Here is a 15125-nt window from a genome sequence, read left to right on the forward strand (position 1 = left end):
CCAGCGTCGAAAAGAGGACAAGAGTCTAATGATAGATCTAGGGCCGACACGACACCCATTAACCTCTAACGCTATGCTCTGGTATTTGCGCTTTAGAAAGATGAATATCCTGGATATGACCTGCATATCTGAATAGATTATCGGAAATAGGGAAGTCGAGCCGGTTCTAATACATATTGAACGTAGCACTTAGTAGCTAAAATCAGGCATGTGGCATCAAGGCATTAGCTACTTGGGCGATCTGGGACGCAGCCAGTAAACCTATTTACCTCTCTGACTTTATTTGAGCATGCAGTTTTTTAGCCCAATCAATTCTAGTGTAACAAAAAACAAGTTATAGGTCTATAAAATTCGTTTTGATTTTTCACAATTTTTTTAATGAAGGGTGTTTGAGATTTTATTCCAAATATAAAAAAATTTTAACACTTTGTATGGAGGAAAATCTGAAATATACTTCGTCAAAAAACTCTTCAAAAATCGATGTAAATTTGAACAGACATATACCTTGTTCTTTAGTAGACTAAAATTGATTGGTCTACAAAATTGCATACTCAGAAAAGTTAATAGAATTGCAAATAAAAATATCAAACATCGCATACTACTTTTCGGAAATTCAAAATCTTTTCTTCAAATATCTAAAAAAAAAATAAAACTAAATTAAACAAGTAAGGAAGGCTAAGTTCGGGTGTAACCGAACATTGCATACTCAGTTGAGAGCTATGGAGACAAAATAAGGGAAAATCACCATGCAGGAAAATTAACCTAGTGTAACCCTGGAATGTAGTTGTATGACATGTGTATCAAATGGAAGGTATTAAAGAGTATTTTAAGAGAGGGTAGGCCATAGTTCTATGGATGGACGCCATTTAGGGATATCGCCATAAAAGTGGACCAGGGCTGACTCCAGAATATGTTTGCACGATATGGGTATCAAATGAAAGGTGTTACTGAGCATTTTAAGAGGGAGTGGGACTTAGGTCTATAGGTGGACGCCCTTTCGAGATATCGCCATTAAGGTGAGCCAGAGGTGACTCTAAATGTGCTTGTACGATATCGGTATCAAATGAAAGGTGTTAATGAGTATTTTAAAAGGGAATGGGCCTTAGTTCTATAGGTGAACGCCTTTTCGAGATATCGCCATAGTGGTGGAACAGGGGTGACTCTAGAATGTTTTTGTAGGGATATGGGCATCAAATGAAAGGTGTTAATGAGGGTTTTAAAAGCGAGTGGCCCTTAGTTGTATATGTGAAGGCGTTTTCGCGATATCGAACAAAATGTGTACCAGCGTGATCCAGAAAATCATCTGTCGGGTACTGCTAATTTTCTTATATATGCAATACCACGAACAGTATTCCTGCCAAGATTCCAAGGTCTATTGATTTCACCCTGCAGAACTTTTTCCTTTTCTTCTACTTAATATGGTAGGTGTCACACCCATTTTACAAAGTTTTTTCTAAAGTTATATTTTGCTTCAATAAACCAACCAAATTACCATGTTTCATCCCTTATTTTGTATTTGGTATAGAATTATGGCATTTTTTTTCATTTTTCGTAACTTTCGATATCGAAAAAGTGGGCGTTGTTATATTCGGATTTCGGCCATTTTTTATACCAAGATAAAGTGAGTTCAGATAAGTACGTGGACGAAGTTTAGTAAAGATATATCGATTTTTGCTCAAGTTATCATGTTAACGGCCCAGCGGAAGGACAAGCGGTGGACTGTGTATAAAAACTGGGCGTGGCTTCAACCGATTTCGTCCATTTTCGCAGAAAACAGTTACCGTCATAGAATCAATGCCCCTACCAAATTTCAGAAGGATTGGTAAATTTTTGTTCGACTTATGGCATTAAAAGTATTCTAGACAAACTAAATGAAAATGGGCGGAGCCACGCCCATTTTGAAATTTTCTTTTATTTTTGTATTTTGTTGCACCATATCTTTACTGGAATTGAATGTTGACATAATTTACTTATATACAGAAATAATATTCAATTTTTTGTTAAAATTTTACTTTTAAAAAAATTTTTTGTAAAAGTGGGCGTGTTCTTCATCCGATTTTGCTAATTTTTATTCAGCACATATATAGTAATAGTGGTAACGTTCCTGCCAAATTTCATCATGATGTCTTCAACAACTACCAAATTACAGCTTCCAAAACTTTTAAATTACCTTCTTTTAAAAGAGGGCGGCGCCACGCCCATTGTCCAAAATCTTACCAATTTTCTATTCTGCGTCATAAGATCAACCCACCTACCAAGTTTCATCGCTTTATCCGTCTTTGGCAATGAATTATCGCATTTTTTCGGTTTTTCGAAATTTACGATATCGAAAAAGTGGGCGTGGTTATAGTCCGATATCGTTCATTTTAAACAGCGTCCTGAGATCAGTGCCCAGGAACCTACGTACCAAATTTCATCAAGATAACTCAAAATTTCCTCAAGTTATCGTGTTAACGGACAGACGGACGAACGGACGGACGGACATGGCTCAATCAAATTTTTTTTCGATACTGATGATTTTGATATATGGAAGTCTATATCTATCTGGATTCATTTATACCTGTACAACCAACCGTTATCCAATCAAAGTTAATATACTCTGTGAGCTCTGTTCAACTGAGTATAAAAAAAACTGTCCCTGCAACTTTTTTGTTCGCAGCTGTAGTTTCTTAAAATAACAACAATAAAAAGTTATTTTGCAATTTTTGAACAAATCTGGTTAAAGAAACTGAATGTTACCCTGTTTGAGCGCTAAGCCGTTTTTGTTTACTGCATGACTAACTCATAGTTAATAGACTCGTCTGTTTTTGAGCGCACCACACGGCGTATGAGTAACTTTTTGGTTAATTTATTTTCCGAATGAAACAATAAAGCATTTACATATGTATGTACTCAAGCTAAAAGCTTTGAATATTTATCCAATTCAATGACTTTATTAAATAACCTGCTATGTGTATACATCATCATTTCGTCGCTGCGCTCACAAAAACAGTTATCTTTGTCAGTAACTGTTCAGGAGACCAAAAAAACTTCTTTCTGGTGTCCATTTGCAAAATTTTGCAAATGTCGTATTTTTGAACTATTTTATGTAAAGTATGTTATTGATGTGTGAAGGAAAAAATCATGTTTTTTAACTCATAACAACGTTATAAATATTTGCGCCGTTGTAAAGCACATAGCAGCTTTCAAACATGATTGAAATTTGCTTTTGACGGTAGGTAAATGAATGAAATTTGTGCCGTATTTCCTCATAATGCTTACGGAGATGACCCCTTAAGCCCCTGGGAGGTGTAGCTTCATCAATCAGATGTCAGCCCAGGTTTCTGGGTATTCAACAGAAACTCTTTGTTTAGCATTTCATTTCTCTCCCTAATGGGGTGTGCTATCGTCTAATTGTGTACGTGGTGTTCTGGGGACATAAGAAGACAGCCCGTAGCAGTTCTGAGGGCAGTGTTTTGGCAGGCCTGTATTTTCTTCAGGTAAGTAACCTTTAGGCTTGGCGACCATATCGGGGACGCGTAGCATGCAATCGGCCGGCAATTGCTTTGTAAGTAGTAATGAGCGTTTATTTGTTTTTACCCCAAGTTCTGTGGGTAAGAGATTTGAGGATTTTATTATGGCTATGGATTTTCGGAATCAAATATAATATATTGCGCTGAGTGATGGGTGATTAACACGAGATCGCCTATATTTCCGCTCTAGCATTCTTTTCTGTGGACGTTATGTCCAGAGCAGGTCTGCAGAGCAGATCTTGCTGTGTGTTTGGTCTCTTGGATCGCTGGAATGCGGATGTTATGCCGCTTCATGAAATCAACTATCTCCGTGATATTCCCAGTCAACCCATTATAGTTTAACTACAGAATTCTGTGTTGTTGTGGCTTGTTGAGCAGCGGGGTAGCTAGAAGGTAGTTGGGGCACTAAGGCGCAGACTACGGGACGCCCTTGATCGTAAACAGCAAGGGGCCACAAAATATTTATAAAAGTTACCGTGACTTCGGGTTTTGGGGTCTATCCCAGAACATCCTGTCCGATGCAACCATCCCTTCACGTGACCCACTGACAAGAGTGTGACCGTCCTAAAAAGGTTATTTTCCGGCAAACTCAGCAAAACCATTTATCTGGACCGGGGTCAGGTACAGTTCGAAGATTGGGATCGATACCCTTCCGTAGCAGGAGAATATGGTGCAGAGCCGCTGCAAGGAGCTGCTGGGAGGATAACAATTTGTGGGAGGGACGCAACAAATTAAATAGGGTTACACTGAAATAACAGCCCTTGGTCGGGAAAAATGCCGAGTCACTCCGGTACATGAAACCGGCTGCTTTGGGAAGCAAGATGGTTTGTAATTGTTTTTACATTGAAATCAAAGCAATTTCGCCGGCGATTAAAAAAAAATTATAAGCAAGTAAGTACATAACCGTTTTTCAGAGTACTTCTAGGACTGTGTGCACATAGCTGTTTTCGGCCACTTCTAAACCAAAAGAGATATAAGAAAACGGCATATGCAGAAATGTGGGCTCTACATACTGATAATGAAATATTCAATAAAAAAATTTTGACAAAAACACATAATTGTTTTCGTTAGCGCAGCGACGATTTGTTAAATGAGGCTCAACTGCATCGTCGATTTTGGCCTTTGTGTGGTAAATTTACGAAAGTCATTCGTATTTTGCGGCATTCGAAGTCTTTAAGGAGCGCCAATCTGTTTTTCCCAAACCTCTCCGAAACTCCCCCTTTCTGTGTTACTAATACTAGCCTTCACGTCGTCATTCCATTGTTGAGCTTTCTACGAGCATGTTTCCTCTCTTCTCCCAGGCCGTCCAAAGTAGTACTTGTTGGCATGAGTTATTTTCTCTTTGATTTCGCGGTTGACATTATTTTGGTTCTTTATTCTGGTAACAAAGTAGAGGAGAATGGGATACTTTCAGTGAATTCAAATTGAAACAAATTAGCAAACTGGCAGCGTTGCGTTGTCAAAAGCTGCTACAAAGCCGACAATAATGTCGATTTTCTTAACACGGAAGTTTCCGAGGCTGGTCTGCAGAACACTGGCATGTGCAAATCTGCTCTCATTCTAACGCCCGGCTGAGTTTAATTTAACTACATTACAACTAGCGGTTTACGATACAGGTCTATCAGGAAGGCTTATAACTTCCATCGCCTTTGCGACTATTGAGGTAACTGCCCCTGATATAAGCATTACGGCTGACAGCTGCATTGCGACAATCCTACAGCCTATGAATAGGCTTCTTCTTACAACAGCCGGCCACCAAAAATAGATGGGTCTGAAGATCGCTGCGAAACGCCAGCTCGGTTTACTCTGTCAACTATGTTTGGCTTAAAATCCCACATTTTACCAACTGATGCCTTATACCTGGAATCTGTTAAATTTGTTGTTTAAGATACCGCTGAGACAGCGAACTAGCCGTATAAATCTATTTCAGCTTCCACAAGATTAACGTGGATACCATTTTACTTGACCCGCCTCCCACGGGTCTCACTTCAGCAGGTCGCCATAGGGTTTGAAGGAACTCAACCAGTGCTTTCAATAGTAATATAATAACACACCTTCATGACTGTGGTACCTCTGCACGCTTATGTGTGATTGAGCAGTCTTACAAGTTTGTTTGGGTAGTCATTCTCATTAGAATTTATTACATGTGTTCGAAGGGGCTGATAGACGTTGTCAAATACTCGCCTTATGTATAAAAGGGCGGCCTGTAAAAACTTGTTGAAGGCAGTTTATTTTTCTGACTTTGATTTGTATTTGCATGGCACTGTGAAGTTAATTGATTGTGAATGTACAATTTCGGGCGTATGCTGAAAATATTGATATAATTGACCTTACCAAACGGGATGTGAATTCTGGCTTCTCGAGATAAGATAAAGATATGAAAAAATTAGCCATACCTTAAAAGAGGGAAAGACATGGTAGGTCATATTATTAATAAAAACAAAACGCTCCGGTCCAAGAAAGCATTTCAAGGGGGAAGGGCTGAACCTTTTATGTCTTCGAGTAATGCATAATGGTTGAGTGTCGAGAGCTTTTGAAAAGTCAAGTGCCACCAGTACGTCCTATGGTGGAGTTTTGGGCTTTTTTGTCCATAATTTACCTGGGTATTAATAAATTAATTTACCTGGGTACGTATTTTACGGGAGCCATGCTGATGGCTGGCATTATATCTACCCTTATTAATTGAAGTATGTATTGCCAATTGTAGAAAGACAGCGTTCGCCCATTTCACCGACTACGACAGACAAGACTCTAGTCACTGAACTATTCAAAAACTTACTAGTTTGAATAATCCCAGAAAATCTTAGTCAATGAATATTTGCTGACTACTGTGCTTTTGCCTGTAGAGCCGCTTTAAATTTTCAAATTTAAGTTAAAAAGTTTTCTACCAGTTCATAATATTTTTATTACAAAACTTTTAAAGCAAAGAAGCCGAATTACTAACGTTTGCTTACCTACATTTTCTTCTCTATTCTATTCATATCAAAACACATCAACTTATTAAATTCAATTGAACTAAAGCAAACTTTTCATAAAAATATTTAAGCGATATACTTGCTAGTAAAAAAATTTTCAAATATTTCTATTAACACAGATTACTTTTTATTAACTAAACAAATAACCGGAAACACAGACAGAAAAACGTGTACCATAAATAACTTAAATTAAAAAATAACCGTTTGAAATATTTATATCAAATCTGATAAAGAGAAACACTAAATTATAATATATGTATATTAAGGTGGTCTCTATAAATTAAATTTTGTTTTTTTTTCTAGTCACATCTCTTAAACCTTACTCTAAATAACTACAGATAAGTTTTGGCCACAATTTCGTTTCGCGTAAGTATCTAAGATAACACTTCTCTATGGAGACTCAATAACTTTTGTTTTGTAATGCCCAAACTCGGTAGTGCTACACCTGCTGACACTTCTTTTAAATTTTACTCGCGATTGAAAATGGTTCACGAATGTTAAGCAGTGGTAAAACTCAAAAAAATCTTTATAGGGAAATCTGAATTCAGTCTCTTTAACCGTTTGTAATCGAGACCAAAGTTATGTGTCATATACAAGATAAAGATTTTACCGTATGAAGAAATAAGGTTGGAAAAATAAATTTATTTGACTTCTAAGGACTACTTTAACATAAATACATACATGTATTTAATAACGAGCTATAAATTATAAAAAATACCAATAATGCAGTTAGCGCATATAAAACCTTTGACACTATTATGGGAGTAAATGAAGAGCACTGTCAAATTTATCGAAACGTAAAACAAAAGTTGTTTTTTAAGCAACGTTGCTGGTGCATTTAAAAACGAGTTTTTGAAAGCTTAGAATTTAGACTATAAAAATGGGGAAAAAGTATGATAAATATATTTGCGAATAATATATTTATGATTTAATTATTTAAGCCCAATCTTTTCATCATCACAAATATGTATTTACAAATTTCAATTAAATACAAACAAGTAAGGAAAGTCAAGTTAGGGTATAACCGAACATTATATACTCAGCTGAGAGCTTTGGAGACAAAATAAGGGAAAACCACCATGTAGGAAAATGAACCTAGGGTAACCCTGCAATGTGTTTGTATGACATGTGTATCAAATGGAAGGTATTAAAGAGTATTTTAAAAGGGAGTGGGCCATAGTTCTATAGGTGGACGCCATTGCGGGATATCGCCATAAAGGTGAACCAGGGGTGACTCTAGAATGTGTTTGTACGTTATGGGTATCAAATTAAAGGTACTAATTAGGGTTTTAATTGTATTTGTGAAGGTGTTTCGAGATATAGACCAAAATGTGAACCACGGTGACCCACAACATAATCTGTCGGGTACCGCTAATTTATTTTTCTAAAGTATATATTTTGCGTCAATAAACCAATCCAATTACCATGTATCATCCTTTCTTCGTATTTGGTATAGAATTATGTAATTTTTTTTTTCATTTTTCGAAATTTTCGATATCCAGAAAGTGGGCGTGGTCATAGTCGGGTTACGCCCATTTTATATACCAAGATAAAGTGAGTTGACATAAGTACGTGAACTAAGTTTAGTAAAGATATATCGATTTTTGCTCAAGGTATCGTGTTAACGGCCGAAGGACAGACGGTGTCTGTGTATAAAACCTGGGCGTGGCTTCAACCGATTTCGCCCATTTTCACAGAAAACAGTTACCGTCATAGAATCTATGCCCCTACCAAATTTCACAAGGATTGATAAATTTTTGTTCGACTTATGGCATTAAAAGTATTCTAGAACAAATTTAATGAAAAAGGGCAGAGCCACGCCCATTTCGAAATGTTCTTTTATTTTTGTATTTGGTTGCACCATATCATTACTTGAGTTGAATGATGACATAATTTTCTTATATGTGACCCGGTAGCTAATGACTCAAAAAAAAAAAAAAAATAGCACAAACGTCCTGAAGAAAATCATTTTTTATCATTAACATCTGTTTCTCGCAATTTGGTTTTTGAGCCATAGGCCACCTTTTCATAGACCGGGTCACATATACTCTGAAGTATTCAATTTTTTGTTAAAATTTTACTTTAAAAATTTTTTTTTGCTTAGTCTTCATCCGATTCTGCTAATTTTTACTTAGCACATATACCGAAGTAGTGGTAACGTTCCTGCCAAAATTTCATCATTATACCTTCAAAGACTACCAAATTACAGCTTGCAAAACTTTTAAATTACCTTCTTTTAAAAGTGGGAGGTGCCAGGCTCAATGTCCAAAATTTTACTTATTTACTAGTCTGCGTCATAAGGTCAACCCACCCACCAAGTTTCATCGCTTTATCCGTCTTTGGTAATGAATTATCGCACTTTTTCTGTTCTTTGAAATTTTCGATATCGAAAAAGTGGGCGTGGTTATAGTCCGATATCGTTCATTTTAAACCGCGATCTGAGATGAGTGGCCAAGAACCTACATACCCAACTTCATCAACATACCTCAAAATTTACTCAAGTTATCGTGTTAATGGGCAGACGGACGGACTGACGGACATGGCCCAATCAAATATTGTTTCGATACTAATAATTTTGATATATGGAAGTCTATATCTATCTCGATTCATTTATACCTGTACAACCAACCGTTATCCAATCAAAGTTAATATACTCTGTGTGCAAAAGGTATCATAACGACATATATGTAATACATACTCATATATTGCTAATAGAAAATGCTCGCAATGTGTTTTGAATTCGAAATCAAAACAGGATAGCCTATAAAATTTTTGTGATTTTAGCAGCAAAATGTTGACAAGACAAAATTTAAAGTTAGGTATATTCGATTATTGAATACAAATACAAAAACGTTTTAATAGCAATATATCGACACTCTGATGTTTGCGAATGTACCTAGCCTGTTGTAGCAATATAGGAGTACTACATATATGCATAACGAAATAGTTTTCAAATTTTTAATATCTAGCTGGGTGTTTAATAAATCATTACTTAGATAAATGTGATAACTCGAGCCATCCTCTGCCCGCAGTACCGAAAATTTTATTTTTGTATTTGGGGTGAGGTGAAGTGGAACTGGCTGATCAGTAAGGACCCCACATAAACTGAATGAGTCTACGGTGTTGTCAGAATTTGTTTGACGATCAAACGGAAAACCGCCAACTAGATGCCAGGGCTTATATTATAAAATTACACCGTGATCTTGCTAAATAACAAAAGTTTTCTAAGAGCTAGGCTAACTGCTGCATCGATCACTGGCAACTCCACCGCCTCTGGTAGCTGAACCTTGACCTCACGAGCGCAGCACACGAAAACAGAATGTGGTTGAAAGTCTTCTCCTCCTCTAATTGGATTTTCCAATGTCTGCTTTCACTGGCGAGGCCTAATTGAAAATCATCTAACGTCAGAAACAGTATCCAGTTAGAATATGTAACGCCAGCCTTTTACCACACGGGCATAAACGAGAGGCAACAGGTGTACATGGTAAACGCAGCAGTATTGTTGCAGGTGGCAGAAACAAAAGGCGCTAGCAGCACGACGTTTGCAGCAGCCACAGTGTTGCAGAAGGCTTAGCAACATTATGGAAAATCCAAGTATGATTTACATCTAAAGGCTAGTTAGTGTGAGTGTGTGGGTGTACGTGTGAATATGGGAAATCCGATAGGTATTTTGTATATGTGCTTGTTAAAATTTTCCGTTTTTTACTTAAGGTTCTATGCCCCAGCAGTAGGTATAAAAGGGAGTAAGACAAAGTGAGGCGAAGTGTAGTGACACCAAAATACAGTGGTACAAAGAAAAAAAATTTTAAAGTGAAAGTTAAGTACGCGTATAAATTCACGTTAAAATTTCGGGCGTAAAACAAGTAAACGAGAAGCGCTAAAATTACCCATAGCAGCCCCAGGAGCGTGAGGGGAAACCTCCCCAGGTATTGTCACGGCTATAGGCCCGATCTAAAGTTCACATCCCATCCATGAGGAAGGAAGGGCCATCAAATCGCACAACGCCAAACAACAACAACTGAACGACGCACTGGCATGTACCGCACGCGCCCACTGTCACCTCGCACAACACACAAAATAAAAAAAAAAGAAAACACCAAGACAAAACCGTAGAGCAAATACCCCATAGGAGGCACAACTTTTTTAAGTCGGTGACGGCAACAATTACAACAACACTCATTTCGCCAGACACGCAGCAGGAAGCGGAAATTTTGAACTAGAAGCACCAACCCCGGGAGGCGGTCCAGTATAAAATTCACCGAAGGAAGCGGTTTATCTCATAAGTTTTTATTTTATATTTGTATATAATATTTTAAAGCTGTAAAGAAGGTTAATTGTATACGTACGAAGATAGAGGTTTTGGAAAGGTATAGGTAGCTGAGGGAGAAGGGGTGAAGAAAGGCACCTAGGCTTTAGTTTTCTTGTAATTCATTTTTTTTGTTTTTGTTTTTTTTTTTTTAATATTGAAATTTTTCTTTCGATTTCGTTTTTCGATTTTTTTGTTGCGGACATATAGGTAAAAGGTGCGATGTAAATCCTTTTGAAGTGATTTTCACTTTGATTTTGGCTTTTTTTGGCACTCGCTGGAGTTAATTACTTCACGTCACCAGCTATTCCGTAAGATTTTTTTTTTTGCGTCTTTCTTTTTTTTATTTTTCGCTATTTTTGGTGTTTACCCCTATTTTGTTGTGGGGTTTCCTTTGCCTTTGCTACTAGCCCATATACACATTATTTTAATTGCAATTTTTTTTTTTTTTGTGCTTTTTTTTGCCAAAATCACATATTTTAGGTTTAACTATTTTTCGACATATTTTTAGGGATCTTAGCCTTTATAATTGCTAGGGCATAATTCAACCCCTGTTTAGAAAAGAAAAACCAGAAACACCAAAAAAAAAAAAAACTACACCAGAAACATATATTTGCTTACCAAACAAGAAATACCTTTGGAGCTTCCGATTTCGCGGCCCAAAGCCGCACATTAGAGATATACCCGTGTTTGGCCGCCTCTATCTTTTTTTAATTTTTTGGCAGTTTTTTATTAAACTTTTTTTTATTCCGATTTTTTCGAAGACGACACGTTACTGCTATGTACATATAGTTGCGACCACATGGTGTCAAGTCTCACAAGCTAATACCCCAAAGTTAATGATAGGTGATAGAGCGTAGTGATCACGCTGCCTTTATGGATGTATGTATGTATATTAGCATATGTGTTTTGAGTTACTTTTTTTCAGCAACAGGTACTCAAGAGCGACGGTACCTGAGCGACGGAGTGACCAGGTGAGTGCAAATACAAAACATAAAAACATATATGCGCTTATGTATGCACATAGATTAAGCTCCTAATTCTACGAATTTTGAATGATTAGCAGCGAGAGCAAGAAAATAGATGTATATGCATTCATGGTAGCTGAGAAAAAGAAAATATTATACAAACATACATAAACATAAGCTCACCAGAAAAGCGATCTCGTTGAGCGTATTTCCCTTTCTTCTTATACCTTTTATTTCTTTCTCAAAACAAGTTTTTTTATTCTTTTCTCTTTCCGCAATTTCATATGAATTTTGTGGTAGGTCAGTAATCCTCCACATATAAAAGTTTTCAATTTTGCGTTAGCGTTAAGCTAAGAAAGATAGTATCTTTTAGATTCGTTAGGTTTGCTTGTGCAAACGAAAACATTAAGATGGGGTATACGAAGACTAGGTGCAAGAATCCATACCTTAAGACACATTTTAGTGTTAACATTTTTTTTGTTGGGTTTTTAAAACACATTATAAATTGAATTTGCCTTCAAGACTTGTAATTTAGTAGACCAGGAGAAACACAGTTAGATTGGATTATTATAGTTTAATCTTTTGCTGAGTTCGAGTTCTGGGATTTTTTTCATTAAATTCCTATTTGTGAATATCTATCCTGGAGCTTTAATCATAGAGATTGGATTACTTAGACTAGAACATACCTAGGTTTAAGAGAATTGTTTGTAAATAAACACCTAAAGAATGTGTCCTTGAACTACGTGATCTTCATTGAAATGCAGGGTTGAGGTTAAAATAATTTTGGTGTGTGGTTTGCCTTAGGGCGCGCTACGGTAGGTGAAGGATAATACGGGAGAGAAATGGCTGAGTGACATATAAAGACTGAGACGGACGTCAGTTTCGGGGACGCTGTAAGGAAAGAGGAGTCAGCACAGCGCCCAAGGTTCAGCGCAAGCTGCGCTGAAGAGGGTGCGAAACTCCACCTGACAGGACAGGCCTTCAACCTTCTTCTCCTCCTACTTTCCTCAGGATTCTCCTATTTATTTCTTTTCAGTTAGGCATATTTTATTTTAATTTTGTAAAGGTAACTACGGGTAAGGCGGGTGTGAAAAACTCACCCCATTCGCCGAGCTAGCAGGGGCTTGCAACCATGCCGCATGCCACCTCCGCCTTACCACCAAAAGCCAGTTACGTTACAAATACCCATTATGAGCCTACATTCCCCTCTTTTCATTGATGATAGTAACTTTGCTAGTGTAAGGTTGTAAGACCTGCATAAGAACTTTACACTTTGCAGCTCCGGGTTTGATTCCATGCCTTTCTTTCTTGGATAGTCATATGCAGCTCTCACCTTCCTTTAATTTCGCGCAAACTGATTAGAATGTCTAGGGTTTAAGCTGCGAGTGATGCGCCCTTTTTGCTAGCTCATCCACTTTTTTATTCCCATCTTCTTCCATATGTGCAGAAATACAATCTAGATGTATGCTTCTTCCTTTGCCGATTCTTAGCAGGGATTTCTTACACCCTTAAACAATTTTAGATGTTGTGCTATGAGAAATTATAGCCTTAGTTGCTGATGGGATGTCAATATAAAAACTAACGCTGGTGCAGTTTAAGCTATTTTTTTGTAGTATTTGTACTGATTTAGTCACAGCTACTGCTTTCGCCTGAAAATCAAAGTGATCAAGAAGCATGTAGGCTTTCTTTACTTCGGGGTTTGCCTAGTATACCATTCCTATTATTCCTTTCATTAGTTTGGAACCACTGGTATATACGTGGATTGCCTGGTATGCCGTATGAGTGCCCTTGCGCAAACCTTCCACCTCAATTTCGGCTCTAAGAGAACTATCAAAGTGCATGCAGGGAACTGGAAGCAGTTCGTTCAACAAGTATGTGTGGTACTTGGTCTTAACTCGATGAGGTCTCATCTTTTTTAATGCAGTTGTTACAAATTATTTTCCTACGAGGTAAATAACGAACATGACTTCTAAGCACTTATATCAAATTTGGAAATTTACAATCCTTCTACTTGACTAGTGTTCCTTCATCTTGCCTCGTTATTAAAAAAAATCGGCAGCCACCTTTGCAATCAGGGGAAGAGTGCGGCGCCCACTCCGCTGAAGGGACCAGGTTGAAAACGATTTTAAATTTTTTTTTTCCTAAAGGGATCTTTTTTCGTTTGAAGCAGTTTAAATTCAAAGCTTTATGTATATTTTTTTAAATTCCGCAAACCGGCGTCTTCTACCAATCGGAAAGACATTGGTTGAAGTATCTCTATCTGGCCAAGTACTTTAAAATAGTGTTCCTCTTATGCTTGTATGGTTTATATGAAGAACGTCATTCCAATAAAAGGTGAGAAAGTGATTTTGAGGCTGAAGTTTGAAACTGTGAAGATTGTTTAGTAAAGCAAAATTAAGAAAGAATCCACATCGAGTAATGCCATCACTAAAGCACCTTAGCTTTTGACTTAAATTCGCGTCACTGCCAATGACTATTGAAAGCTTACGCTGGATTTCATAATCCAAGGCATTTTAAATCCGACTAGAGAGTAATCCTTCATGCATTCATTTACGTTAAGAATAACTCCGGCTTTGAAGATAGTCACTGTGTTCTGCTTCACATGGACAAACGTTTTTCTTTTATAAAAAGCTCCCAGATATATATGGGTTTGACTATGCAGCTGATTTCCATGAGGAACTTGGAACTAACCCCTTGAAAGGGTTACGCTACGCAACCTCTTGAAACAGTTTGGTATTGTGGTCGCATCTTACGAGAGGCATATCTGCCCTGGATACATTCTAAACCTCCTAACCCGCTGAGGATTCTGCAAGAGTATATATGATGCCAGGAAAAGTGCAGAAAGCTGGCATCGTAAAAGCGTAAAAGCCGCCAGGTGTAGTTATAAGGAATCATTTAACCACTTTAAGGAGTCCAGTGCTTGTTGGATAAGCTGAGGCTGACCTTTTCACCTTTTGAAAAGACGCGGTTCCTGCGGACGTTGAATCAGACCAGATAAATGTCCTGAAATATTTCATGAGTGAAAAGTGATTGGAGACTGACGAATTTGGGTTAGTTTTTAGTAAAAAATTTTTATTGTCTGTGGAAAAAATGACAGATAATTGCATCATAGTTGCCACCGAGGGTGATGACAAGCCGGGTTTTACAACCTACACTAAGATTGGTGAACACACTGCCTATAAATCAAGTCGGATGCCATTATTATTAATATAGCGTAAATATCACTGAAAAGTTTTAGCCGTCAACAACTTTTGCTTAGAAAAAAACTACGCTTAAAAAAACTTTTCAAAGTTTTCCACTTAATCTGCTTATTTCTTGTGCATTTTCTTCGGTTTCGTGTCGCTTCTAAGAATTTCATACTTTC

At 37.3% G+C, this 15125-nt stretch overlaps 1 protein-coding gene across 4 annotated transcripts in view; it reads left to right on the forward strand.

Moving 5' to 3' along the window:
- The window catches only part of nAChRalpha3 (nicotinic Acetylcholine Receptor alpha3), a 515737-nt gene that overhangs the window by 141290 nt on the left and 359322 nt on the right, over positions 1-15125 (forward strand). The gene's annotated exons all lie outside the window — the stretch shown is intronic.

This window comes from Eurosta solidaginis, chromosome 4, assembly GCF_040869045.1.
Source record: "Eurosta solidaginis isolate ZX-2024a chromosome 4, ASM4086904v1, whole genome shotgun sequence".
Classification (NCBI taxonomy): domain Eukaryota; kingdom Metazoa; phylum Arthropoda; class Insecta; order Diptera; family Tephritidae; genus Eurosta; species Eurosta solidaginis.